Genomic DNA, 13,869 nt, shown 5'->3' with positions numbered 1-13,869 from the left:
TTCCAGTGCCTGTTGCTCGCTTGTGCCGTTTATGTATTTATAGCTTGCTGCAGGCCTTCCTTCCTCCCCAGAGCCCAGAAGGGCATGTTGCATCATGATACTCAGCTGTGCTCAGCCCAGAAAACTGGCATTGTGGGCATGCAGAAAAGCAGGCTTCGGTGTCAGGGATCATAGAATTGTAGAGCTGGAAAGGAACCCTGAGGATCCCCTAGTCTGGAATTTCCCAAACTTGGGTCTCCAGTTGTTGTTGGACTAAAAATCCCATCATCTCTGACCGCTGGTCCTGCTAGCTTGGGATGATGGGAGTTGTAGTCCAACAACAGGTGGAGACCCAAGTTTGGGAGACAACTCCCTGCAGTGCAGGAATCTCAACTAAAGCATTTATGACAAGTGGAAGGTTCTCAGGCAAGGTGGAAGGAGAAAGAACTTGCCCATGTCAGGATCACCTGGTAGAAACCCTTACACATATGGTTCTTAATTGTAAACTATATGCTGATCTCCGTCAGCAATTTCTAGATCAACTCTGTTTCCCTAAATGTAAACCAGAGTCAGAGGTCATACATTTTCTATTTCTGGGGAATGATCAGGAGCTCACCAAGTTAGTGGCTAAATATTTCTATTTGGTTTTTTGTCGTCGAAATACACTGCAGACGTCTGATCTCCCTGGAGGCCAAGAGATGTGACAATAGACTGCTCTGCCTCCTTTCTTTTAGCAAATGTTTTGTGCCACTGGGGAAGTGGTAATTCTGTATTGATTTGTTTTGGAAGATGTACAGTGGTACCTCGGGTTAAGTACTTAATTCGTTCCGGAGGTCCGTTCTTAACCTGAAACTGTTCTTAACCTGAAGCACCACTTTAGCTAGTGGGGCCTCCTGCTGCCGCTGCGCCGCTAAAGCACAATTTCTGTTCTCATCCTAAAGCAAAGTTCTTAACCTAAGGTACTATTTCTGGGTTAGTGGAGTCTGTAACCTGAAGCATATGTAACCCGAGGTACCACTGTATGTGATGCCAATAAAGGTTTTACGATACGATTTATGACAAGTGGTCATCCAGCTTCTGCTTTTAAACCTCCAAGGAAGGAGAGTCAACAACCTCCTGGGAGAGTCCCTTCCACCATCGAACAACTCTTACCATCATAAAGTCCTTCCTGGTGTTTAGTCAGAATCTCTTTCCTTGCAACTTGAATCCATTGGTTCAGGTCCTACCCTCCAGAGTAGGAGAAAACAAGCTTGCTCCATCTTCCATATGACAACTCTTAAGCTATTTGAAGATGGCTATCATATCTCCTCTCAGTCTCCTCTTTTCCAGGCTAAACTCCCTCAACCGTTTCAAATCAGGCTTGGTTTCCAGTCCCTTGACCATCTTGGCCACCCTCCTCTGCAGATGTTCCAGCTTGTCCATATTCTTCTTAATTTGTGGCTGGATATGTGATGAACTGGGATGTGGAACCCCCTGGCTCTCCAGATGTGGATTGACTCCACAAGCCCCAGCCAGCATGGCCAAGAATCAGGAGCGGTAGAAGTTGTAGGCCCCAACATCTGAAGGGCCACAGGACCCCCGTTGCTGACTTGTTCACATAAAAGTTGTGTCTAGCAGCTAAACAGACACCGGTCAGTGCAGATTATTGCCCAGGGAAAGAACCTGGAATCATTTTTTATTGGCTCTTACAAAAATCAGCGGACACCAATTGGTTGCTGGCACAAATGGAGGCAAACTGGAACCCCAGGGACCTTTTGATACAAACACAATGAGTTTTCAGGAAATCGTATGTTAGGCAAGCATTCACATAATGAGTCAACCTTTTGCATTGATTCCTATGGGGAAGTTTCTAATGTGTTTCTGATCACAGAATTTTTACCCCCAAATGACCACAAAACCCCCCTGGAAAGCTGTCTGAAACTTTGCAAAAATGTTCTCTTATTTGTCTGATCTCTTCCCTTCCTTCCCACCATGATTTCTGGTGAAACAGCTGCCATGGGACATCAAGACACAGAAAGTTAGGCTTGTTTAAGGCTGTTTATTTGTTTAAAGTACTACACACAGGTCCAGCTGTTTGGATATCTGAATCGGTGGTGCGTAATCCTTGTGTTTGGATAAGTGAATTTTTATATAATGATCATTTGGATAGCAAAATCTGCGTGAAGACCCAGAGGTTCTCTATTCTAGCCCGGTGGCTTCTGACACACTCCTGGTAACGTTTCCTTCACAACAACCTTGTGAGGTAGGAGAAGTCAAGGGTCGGTGACTAGCCTAAGGAAGCCCCCTGTCGCCACCATTATTACTATCTTCTCAGCACCAGGTTAAGACCTGCCTCTACTTCCAGGCATCTGGTGGTGTTGGACTGATTATAATCAGTCAGGTGGCGCTTGCAAAGCAATTGTGTCTTTTAGTGTTTTTATGGCATGATGCAGTTCTAAATATTGCTTGGTCAAATGGCGGTTCATGATTATGTTTTTAATCATGCAGAATCTGGTATTCTGGCTTGGGCCACAGTGTGGCAGAGGCTGGGAGACAGGGGGCATTGGTGAGGTACTGGAGAACAGCGCGGTAGATCCCACATGTTCTGTGGGCACACACCTTTTATTGAGCTGAATAGAGTGGAAGATATTATGAGTCATGGGAGTGTGTACAGTTTGAACAGTCCTTCGTTTATCTTTCAGCTGCTCTCTTGTTAATGCTGCTAACACTGTTTTATAGATTATTGTTATTTATAGATTTGTTAATCATATAACATATGGCTTCCACTGTAATTGTGACGCTTAGCTTGTTTTCTAGTTACTAACGGTGTTTTGTAGATTGCAATTGTTGCACTGACAATTTGATAATTGTCCTATATGAGCGATGCTGTATCTGCAATGTTCAATCACGTTATTGTTATTCATTGTTTGTGAGCCGCTTTGGGATTCCTTTGAATTAAAAGCGGCAAAGGCATACAATAAATCGAATCAAACTCCCATCAGCCCAAGCCAGCGTTGTCACTGGCCATCTCTGTTGGGAATTGTAGTTTGCAAGCACCTGAAAGGCACTTTAACCATCTCTGTTTTATCTCTTTCTACTACAGATAATCTTCAGGTTCTTTTTTCTCTTTTTAAAAAATAATATTTTATTCTTTTTCCATATCAAAAGTTACATTTTGTTACTCAACACCTATATTCCAATTCAACAAAACTAGTGACATCGAGGCTTATAACCCAAATTACATACAATTGCGTTTTAAAGCTTTGTCTTATCTAACTTCATCTTCTTTAACATGTTTCTTAATATATTCTGCTATTTCAAATCCTGCTGTGGTCTTCGCATATGGGAAATAACTTTTTTAAAAGACTGGAAAGGGTTTCCAGTCCTCTTTAAAGGATTCTAAATTTGTGTCTCTTTATCAGTGCCGTCAGTTTTGCCATCTCTGCGTATTCCAGTATTTTCACCAACCTTTCTTCCTTTGAGGGTGTTCTCTCTTCCTTCTATTTCTGTGCACAGAGAATCCTTGCTGCTGTAGTCACATACAGCAGGGGAGTGGGTGGCACTGTGGTCTAAACCACTGAGCCTCTTCGCCTTGCCGATCGGAAGGTCGGCAGTTCGAATCCCCGCGACGGGGTGAGCTCCTGTTGCTCTTTCCCAGCTCCTGCCAACCTAGCAGTTTGAAACAACACCAGTGCAAGTAGATAAATAGGTACCGCTGCGGCGGGAAGGTAAAGATGTTTTCATGCGTTCTGGCTTCTGTCACGGTGTTCCGTTGCACCAGAAGCAGTTTAGTCATGCCGGCCACATGACTCGGAAAGCTGTCTGCGGACAAACGCCGGCTCCCTCAGCCTGAAAGTGAGATGAGCACTGCAATCCCATAGCTGCCTTTGACTGGACTTAACCGTTCAGGGGTCCTTTGCCTTTTTTACCTAGTCACATGAGGGACGCGGGTGGCGCTGTGGGTTAAACTACAGAGCCTAGGACTTGCCGATCAGAAGGTTGGTGGTTCGAATCGGGGTGAGCACCCGTTGTTCGGTCCCTGCTCCTGCCAACCTAGCAGTTCGAAAGCACGTCAAAGTGCAAGTAGATAAACAGGAACCGCTCTGGCAGGAAGGTAAACGGCATTTCCATGCGCTGCTCTGGTTCACCAGAAGCGGCTTAGTCATGCTGGCCACATGACCCGGAAGCTGTACGCCGGCTCCCTCGGCCAATAAAGCAAGATGAGCGCCGCAACCCCAGAGTTGGCTACGACTGGACCTGATGGTCAGGGGTCCCTTTACCTTTACCTAGTCACATACATAAATACCAATGAGGCTTTCTTTGGTTTATCTCCGTCTGCTACAGATATTCTTCTGGTTCTGACCTACTGTGACCTCTTCTGGAATGTAGCAAGGGAGGAAAAATCCCCTTTTCCCCCAGTAAGAGCTTGTGCAGTAAGGGAAGGAAGAAACACGATTCTACAGCTGTACACGGAAGTGCAGCAGAAAGGACAGTGTGTTACATACGCAACACACTGCTAACGCAGCTACTTCAGCATTTGAGCATTTTCCCGAAGTGCCCTGATTCATAACGCAGTGTGCAGAGTTGCATAATTCACAAATGCCGGGCTTCTGTCTGTTGCTGCTGAAGTTAGACTTCATGGAGGAGGGCAGGCTCCAGAATTGCTTCACTCCACTGGAGCAATTAATTTTGAAACATGATAACATAAGAGCAGGCATCCCCAAACTTGGCCCTCCAGATGTTTTGGGACTACAACTCCCATCATCCCTAGCTAACAGGACCAGGGATGATGGGAATTGTAGTCCCAAAACATCTGGAGGGCAAAGTTTGGGGACGCCTGCATAAGAGGATGCTCGCTGGATCAGGCCAATGGCCCATCTAGTCCAGCATCCTGTTCCCACAGCGGCCAACCAGATGCCTGTGCGAAACCCACAACAGGACCCAAACATAAGAGTCCTCTTCTCTCCTGTGGCTTCCAGCAACTGGTATTCAGGATCATTACTGCCTCTTGACCAGGGGTCAGCAAACTTTTTCAGCAGGGGGCCGGTCCACTGTCCCTCAGACCTTGTGGGGGGCTGGACTATATTTTGAAAAAACAAAACAAAACACACACGAATTCCTATGCCCCACAAATAACCCAGAGATACTCTTTAAATAAAAGCACACATTCTACTCATGTAAAAACAGCAGGCAGGCCCCACAAATAACCCAGAGATGCATTTTAAATAAAAGCACACATTCTACTCATGTAAAAACACACTGATTCCCGGACCGTCCGCGGGCCGGATTGAGAAGGCGTTTGGGCCACATCCGACCCCCGGGCCTTAGGTTGCCTAACCATGCTCTTGACTGTGGAAGCAAAGCATATCCATCATGGCTTAGTAGCCACCCATGAACTTGTCTAATCTTTTTTTAAAGCCGTCCATGCTGGTGAACACCACTGTTTCCTGTGGCAGTGAGTTCCACAGTTTAACTATGTGCCACATGAAGAAATTCTTTTATCTGTCCCACATCTTCCAACATTCAGCTTCGTTGGGTTTCCTTAACTTCTAGTGCTATGAGAGAAGGGGGAAAACTTTTCCCTCTCCCCTTTCTCCATGCAACGTATAATTTTATGAACTTCTATCATGTCGCATCTAACTCACCATTTTTCTAAATTAAAAGCCCCAAACGCTGCAACCTTTCCTCACCTTTCCTCCCCTCGATCATTTTGGTGGCCCTTTCCTAAACCTTCCCCAACCCCAGAATATTCTTTTTCAGGTGAGGCATCCAGAACGCTACGCAGTCTTCCAAACGCAGTCACACCCCAGATTAGTGCAATGGCATTACATTACCAGCAGTTTTATTTTCGATTCCTTTCCGAATGAGAGAGCAAGATTTACGTGGGTGTTCCTTTTTCTCTTGGTTTGACTCAGACGTTCAGCAGGTTTCCAAAAGTCACTGGAGGTCATTCGCCCTCCTCCACAACAGGGAGGCATTGCAGAGATTCCTGCATGATGCAGCCAAAGTTCATGCTAGTTTGAAGTACTTTGCATTGTGTATATATATGACGTGGGTGGCGCTGTGGGTTAAACCACAAAGCCTAGGACTTGCCGATCAGAAGGTTGGCGGTTCGAATCCCCACAATGGGGTAAGCTCCCATTGCTCGGTCCCTGCTCCTGCCAACCTAGCAGTTCGAAAGCAAGTCATAGTGCAAGTAGATAAATAGGTACTGCTCCAGCGGGAAGGTAAACGGCATTTCCGTGCGCTGCTCTTGTTCGCCAGAAGCGGCTTAGTCATGCTGGCCACATGACCCGGAAGCTGTACGCCGGCTCCCTCAGCCAATAAATCGAGATGAGCGCCACAACCCCAGAGTTGGCCACGGCTGGACCTAATGTTCAGGGGTCCCTTTACACACACACACATATATGCGTACAGTACAATCTCTGTATCAGGGGAACCTTTTTCACATTCTTCTGGGCAGTCAGATGAGGTCCATGCACCAGCTGTGGGCTGGAGCAACAGCAAAGATGGGCAGAGCAAGGAATGGAAACTTTACCTTTTCACAATAGGCTTGTTTCTACCACCAACCCACCCACCCATCCATCCATCTCTATCATCCATCCAGACAAGCAAGAGGCATTGTCAAAGTTCAAGGGCACATTTCAGCCAGGCAAAAACACTCCAGTGTCAGGGCAGGTGTCTGCAGTAACTCACACGGCATCAGTGAAGTTAGCTCTTTATTCAAAGAAACAAAACAGCTCAGGCCTAGCGAGCCCAGCAGCTCTTCTTGGTAGATCTTGCCCCAATGAGTCAGTTGTGAGGACTGAAGTGCCCTGCCTTCCACAGTTGCCTCTTCCTCCTATGGGTTCTTCCCAAGCAATCTGAGACTCTTTCAAAGCTTCTGCCTCTGCTGCACCCTCTTCATACCTCTTCGGGTTCTGGGAGACCAGGGGGAGGTGAGCAGATCACATCAGGAGGGGGAGGGCCCCTGGCTTCTTCAGCAGCCTGCCTCATCTCTGCCTCCCCCCCCCAGCCTCCGCTTCTACCTCTGATTCTGGACTGCTCTCTGCTACAGACTCTTCCTGCTCACTAAACCCTGTTACCTCTTCAGCTTCTGACACCTCAGTCTGCTCCTTCTTCTCCTTCTGACTACCCATCGTCGTCCCACCACCACTCCCTGGGCTCTGAGCCTTCTTCCCCGGGGGTTTCCCAGCTGGTGCCTCTCCTCAGCATCCAGCCAGTCCATGACAATCTAGTTCACACTGGTGGGGTTTATTATCATCTTCATTATTTGCCTGCCCTTCACCTTAAGGCTCATGGATGGGCTGCAACAATGGAATTGTTACTGGGGACATTGGCAGCTGTTCTTGGAGATGTTGGCGATTAAAACTGGAACCGTTTGTATGCAAACCAGCGAGCTGGTGGCTGCAGCTGTCATGGCTGATGGATGCTGTTATCCAACAACGGGATAGACAGGGCTCGTGAGTGGAGTGAGTTATGGCAGAAGCCCTTAGTGAACCCAATAAGTGTGAACCTATATATGCTCCCTTCTGTTGAGTCAGATCATTTGCCCATTTGGCTGAGTGCTATCAACTCTCAGCTGCCTTGTGAAATGCAGGAGTACTGCATTTTTAAAAAAGCAAATGAGCATATAACAATTCTAGGGGTTAGCACATGGGTAGGCAAACTAAGGGTCGCGGGTGGTGCTGTGGGTTAAACCACAGTGGCTAGGAATTGTTGATCAGAAGGTAGGTAGTTTGAATCCCCGCGATGGGGTGAGCTCCCGTTGCTTGGTCCCTGCTCCTGCCAACCTAGCAGTTCGAAAGCACGTCAAAGTGTAAGTAGATAAAGATACCGCTCCGGCGGGAAGGTAAATGGCGTTTCTGTGTGCTGCTCTGGTTCGCCAGAAGCGGCTTAGTCATGCTGGTCACATGACCCGGAAGCTGTATGCCGGCTCCCTCGGCCAATAAAGTGAGATGAGTGCCGCAACCCCAGAGTCAGTCACGACTGGACCTAATGGTCAGGGGTCCCTTTACCTTTACTTAGGCAAACTAAGACCCAGGGGCCAGATCTGGCCCAATTACCTTCTAGATCCGGCCCGTGGATGGTCTGGGAATCAGCGTGTTTTTACATGAGTAGAATGCATTTAAAATGCATCTCTGGTTTATTTGTGGGGCCTGCCTGGTGTTTTTACATGAGTAGAATATGTCCCTTTATTTAAAATGCATCTCTGGGTTATTTGTGGAGCATAGGAATTCATTCTTTTCTTTCAAAATATAGTCCGGCCACCCACAAGTTCTGAGGGACAGTGGACCAGCCCCCTGCATAAAAAGTTTGCTGACCCCTTGTAGCAGGTCATCAACTCAGGGCTGAGTCCAGCCCATTGAGAAATATCCTTTGACCCCTCCAGTTACGAACCTCAAGGCAAAGCAGATAAAGTTCTGTGGTGGGAGAGACTTCGTCTATGTGGAGATAACATCCCTTCAGGCAGTTTCCATTCGCACGTGGCTGTTCTTCAGGTCCTCAGCAGAACTAACATGATTAGCAGCGAGGCTAGTATATGTTTCTTTTAAAAGGACACCCTTTGCATGTTTGTTTTCGCAGCTCTTTTTTTCTTTTCTTTTTGCAACCCTCCAGCGAGATTGCCGCCATCAAGAATGAGAGAAGGATATTAAGCCCCTTAATAGAAGCCTACAAATCTATTTATTTTTGAGGGATTAAGCGAACTCAGCTGCTGCTACTGCAGCCTGGAGCAAATTTGAAAGCTGAACACAGACTTTTCTGGATACAAAAAAAAGTTATCAAAAACATTCGCATGTGGGAAGTGGCCTGTAATACGGAAACCAGCATGGCACTCAAAACTGCTGAATGTATTGCAAATTTACAACTAGCCAGATCAAGCAAATGCTTGTTTATAGCAAAATGACCTCCAAGGCAAACCTTTTATCAGATCTGTCTTCAAGGGCAACCCCATGTAGAGGGTCTTACAGTAGTCCAGTGTGGGTGGGAAAAAATCTATTCAGCTTGCATTTAATGGCAAATACACCTAATTCATACTTTTCTTCAAAACAACGCAAGAACCAAAACACTGCCATCCTTCAAAATTCTCGCCTTAGGTCTCCTGCCAAATAGTGCACAAAAATGCATATATTAGAGGGAAATGCCCATGAAAACACAAATACTAGTGAAAGGAGCACAAAAAATGGTGTTCTATTAGGAAACATTGCTTTGCAAAAAATACAGTGTGCAATAAAATAAGGTGCAGGCCAAATCTTGGGTGTGTCCGATGTTCTTTGGATCACACCCATTGTCTTTAGATGAGTCAGGCTCCAACGTAGCTCCCTGTTTCTTTCGGGGATTCCTAAAATAGTTTCCCTACAAAGCAGACAGTCGAAGGGCAAAATCCTTGGACAGCAGAAAAGTAAGTGGTCTCCTGGGAGTCCTTCACATCTGGTGAGAGTGCAGGATTGACTCAGCGCCTCTTTCTGATTATATTTGGAAACTGAAATATACTCGGAGTCCTGTAGTGATTTCATGCTCTTTATTGCAGCTTGTAAAACAGTGATTGAATTGTCCCCCAAACCTCAGGCTTTTATATACATTATTTACACAATGAGTCCCATCTGATTGGCTGTGTCTGCTTCCCCCCTGGAGCCTGATTGGTCTTTTCCTGCAGGCCAATCAGTTGTTGCATTCTACGACCCTACCAGCCTAATAGGCTGATTAACTTCCTCCTGGAGCCTGATTGGTCTTTTCCTGCAAGCCAATCAGCTGTTGCATTCTACGACCCTACCAGCCTAATAGGCTGGTTAACTTCCTCCTGGAGCCTGATTGGTCTTTTCCTGCAGGCCAATCAGTTGTTGCATTCTACGACCCTACCAGCCTAATAGGCTGATTAACTTCCTCCTGGAGCCTGATTGGTCTTTTCCTGCAAGCCAATCAGCTGTTGCATTTTAGGATCCTACTTGCCTATTGTTCTAGGATCCAAGCTTAGTACATAACAGAAACCTATGATAGACATAATCAGAAGAAAAGGAAATGAGTTGCCTTATTTATAGAAACATGCAGACTTGCTCCCTGGGGGTAGGTTAGGGAGGAAAGTTTCTTACACCAGCTCCTTACTGCAGCCCAGCCTTTCGCATGATGAATTCTGCATATAAGTTAAATAAGCAGGGAGACAATACACAGCCTTGTCGTACTATAACCTTGTTATAGGGTTGCCATATTTCAAAAAGTAAAAACCAGGACACCACAAAAGTTGCTGAGCTTCTTTTAGGGAAAACCACAATTTTTTGAGCTTTTTAAAGGAAACCCCCCAATTTGTTGAACTTTTTTTTTTTTACAATTACTAAGGACAATGCGCCACCTTTCGGAAATTCCACCTTCGAAATCCCAGTAACATCTGGGAAAATCCAGACATATGGCAAACTGCTCACCCCTCATACATGACGCTTTGTGTTCTTTTTCTGATACAGTGATTAATCTTCTTGCTAGGTCAAAGTAATGTGAGAGTCAACTTGGTGGGTGTTGTTTTCTTGAGTTTCCTATGCTGAAAGACAGGGATCTAACAAGAAGACACCACAGTGTTATACATAGGTTTTATTTGAAATAGTTGCTACGTGCTTCAGAATGAATGGCTGCCTGCTGAATTTATGTGCAGTTATATATATTCTTTGCAGAGTCATCAATGCAGTACTCTCCAGGCAAAGTCAACCATATCCCAGTACATGACGTTTTCATGTCATGCTATTTGTGTGTAGTGTGTGTGTTTGTGTGTGTGTATGAAGTTTCGACAACTCAGAGTGTTAACCAATGTTCCAAACTTAGGATGAGTCATTTGTGAAACCACTTTTTTTCTTTTTACTAAATCTGTTTTAGCATTATAGATCAGATGTTATCTGCTTGCTGTCTGCAATTGTCTTCTTTGCATCAAGTTAACGTCTCTTTGTAAGGAGCTAAATATCAACAGTCTTAAGTGTAAAAGCATCTCTCTGCCATTCATAGCCGACAGACGTGGGGAAAACAGGCACGAGGGATCCACTGTGTAGCTGAAAGTGGGTTCTAAGGGATTCCAAAATCATAGACCAGGAACCAGTGAGATGGTAAATTCAGAAATAGCATCAGATTAAGAGCCACAGGTGGTGTAGAGGCATACCACAAGCAGAAGCAGAAGGTGCTGGTTCTATTCTGTAAGTATTGTGGGAATGTTCAGGGTGGCAGGAGTGGATATATTGTTTATTAATATCCTTCCTAACCTGCACTAGCAAGATCCTTTATGTAGCAGAGTTACATTCTCCCTTTTTATGCACAGCAGATAGCTGGTTGCAGGCTCGTGTGAGCCTCTCACTATTATACAATTCAATCTGTCTCAGATTGAATTGTACATTCCTAGTAAGATCCCTTGAATTCCTCTAAAAAGAATAAAGACACGACAATCTTATTCAAAGTCAGTAAAATATGTTTACTCACATCAGTTCACAGTTGGATTCCTGAAGGCAGACTTAGTTACAAATATGTAGCTAAGCTAGAAACTGGTCAAACGAAGAAGTCAAAAAGAGGAAAGTGTGCTGCGTGACTCGTCCTTTCGTTACCTGGACAGGTTAGGTCACGCCCACCTTCTATCACATGCAGAAGGAAGGATGCTCCAGCCAGGAGGAAACAGGAAGTTTCGACTGGCTGGACCAAACATTCCCTTGCATGTCTTCTCTAGCATTACAATGAATGCTGTACTTGACTGCCTCTCATGGATCACATCACACAGGTTTTGCCTCCCTTTAAGGAAAAAGTGAGTAGAAGATGATGATGTGGGTGCCCTGGGCATTTATTATTATTATTATTATTATTATTATTATTATTATTATTATTGACAATGGATGCTCATTTCTTGTAGTTGTCCCAGAACATGCTCTTTCCTCCCATGAAAGGATGCAAGTAGTCCAAGGAAAAGAAGGGTTCTCTTGCTTGCTTGCTCTTTCTCTCAGTTTCAAGGCACTAATCCTCTCCTGGCGTTTCATTATTTTATTTTATATACCACCATTTTCCTCCAAGGAGCTTCAGGTGGTGAACATAGTTTCCACCTCCCTATTTTTGTCTTCACAACAACCCTGTGAGGTAGGTTAGGCCGAGAAGCAGTGACTGGCCCAAGGTGAGCTTCATGGGCTGAGCGGGGATTTGAACTCTGGTCTCCCAGGTCCTAGTCCAACACTCTAACCACTGCGCCATAGTGGCTCTCAAGTTTTGTCCCATAGCTCCGTATACCAGGACTCAATGGCTCTGTGTCCATTCAAAGGGTGGATGCAAATGGGAAACGAGAGGGAGCCTTTTCCGTGGCTGCTCCCAGATTATGAAATGCTGTGTTCTGTTAATTGTGGTTGACTGCTCCCCCAACCCACCCTTGTAATAATAATAATAATAATAATAATAATAATAATAATAATAATAATAATAATAAATTTATTTATACCCCGCCCATCTGGCTGGGTTTCCCCAGCCACTCTGGGCGGCTTCCAACAAAATATTAAAAAATACAATATGTCATTTATTTTTGGTTGTTAACAACCATTTTATTCCAGATAATGCTTTTTTATGTTTTGGCTTTAACTCTTCTAACTGGTTTTAACCCTATCGTGTTGGTGGATTATTCTTATACAGTGCTACCTCGGGTTACAGACGCTTCAGGTTACAGATGCTTCAGGTTACAGACTCTGCTAACCCAGTAATAGTACCTCGGGTTAAGAACTTTGCTTCAGGATGAGAACAGAAATTGCGCGGCGGCAATTAGCTGAAGTGGTACCTCAGGTTAAGAACAGTTTCAGGTTAAGAAGGGACCTCCAGAATGAATTAAGTTCTTAACCCGATGTACCACTGTATTGCTATTTTATAAAATTTTAATTTCAAAATGTTGTAAGCTGCTGTGAGTCATGCTTACACCAAGTTGATAGTTCCCAGATCCATTTTTCAGGGGGGGGGGAATGTGCCCCAAACTACCAGAACTTTGGAAAGACAGTCTTAGAAGTCATTCAGCTATCCAGGGAGGCAGGGAAGCGAACCAGCTGCTAGGGGCAGTTGAGAGATATCCTAATCTGAGACTGCTTCCGCAAGAGAAACCCTCATATTTGACTCCCCGTTAACGAGTATAAATGGGCCTATCAATTCCCAGTGAGATGTGGCTTCATACTTTCACAATTTCACAATTTTCACAATTTCCTGATGAGAGGATGCAGCTGGATGTTAGTGATAAGGACCTGAGTGGGTGGGGGGAAGCAGAGGGAAGTAGATTTCGCTTAGACCACATTTACACCATACATATAAAACAGTAGTATACTATATACAGTCATGGCTTCTCCAAAGAATTCTGAAAGGTGCTGAGAGTTGCTAGGAGGCCCCTATTCCCCTCCCAGAGCTACGGGAAATTAAGAAGCATTGCTGTTTCCACCTATGTAGGCTGAGCATAGCCGTCATGGCTAGGTGTTAGCAGCAAGGAAAAAATAGGTACCGGATTTTTCTGTGTATAAGACACCTCCATGTATAAGATGCCCCCTACTTTTGGAGACCCCAAATTTAGAAAATGGGCATATGCACTATCTGAGATTTTTAACCTTATTTTAAAGTAAAAAAAAAAACCCTAATCTTATACATGGGAAAGTATGGTATATAAAGGAGAATTCCCTGCATGCCAAAATCCAAGTTTGGGGCAAGTACTTTTGGTGAGAGATGCCCAGCAACGATTTAAAAACGCAAAGTAAAGTATGGAAATATGGGATGTTAGGCCTTTGAAACGTGCCCTTCTAAGTTCCTTACAAAGTTCCCCTCTTCCTTTAGCATAGAAAAAGACTGCACGTTTGGTAGGTTAAACATGGTTTACAGTGGTACCTCAGGTTACATACGCTTCAGGTTACAGACTCCGCTAACCCAGAAATAGTGCTTCAG

The 13,869-nt window shown here is 44.9% G+C and overlaps 1 protein-coding gene across 1 annotated transcript in view; it reads left to right on the top strand.

The window, feature by feature from the left end:
* TG (thyroglobulin) overlaps positions 1-13,869 on the top strand; it is a 173,478-nt gene that overhangs the window by 128,606 nt on the left and 31,003 nt on the right. The gene's annotated exons all lie outside the window — the stretch shown is intronic.

The sequence above is a fragment of the Podarcis raffonei genome, chromosome 7 (genome assembly GCF_027172205.1).
Source record: "Podarcis raffonei isolate rPodRaf1 chromosome 7, rPodRaf1.pri, whole genome shotgun sequence".
NCBI classification, from domain to species: Eukaryota; Metazoa; Chordata; class Lepidosauria; order Squamata; family Lacertidae; genus Podarcis; species Podarcis raffonei.
The sequence above is the reverse complement of the archived record's forward strand: the minus strand, read 5'-3'. Positions and strand labels throughout refer to the sequence as shown.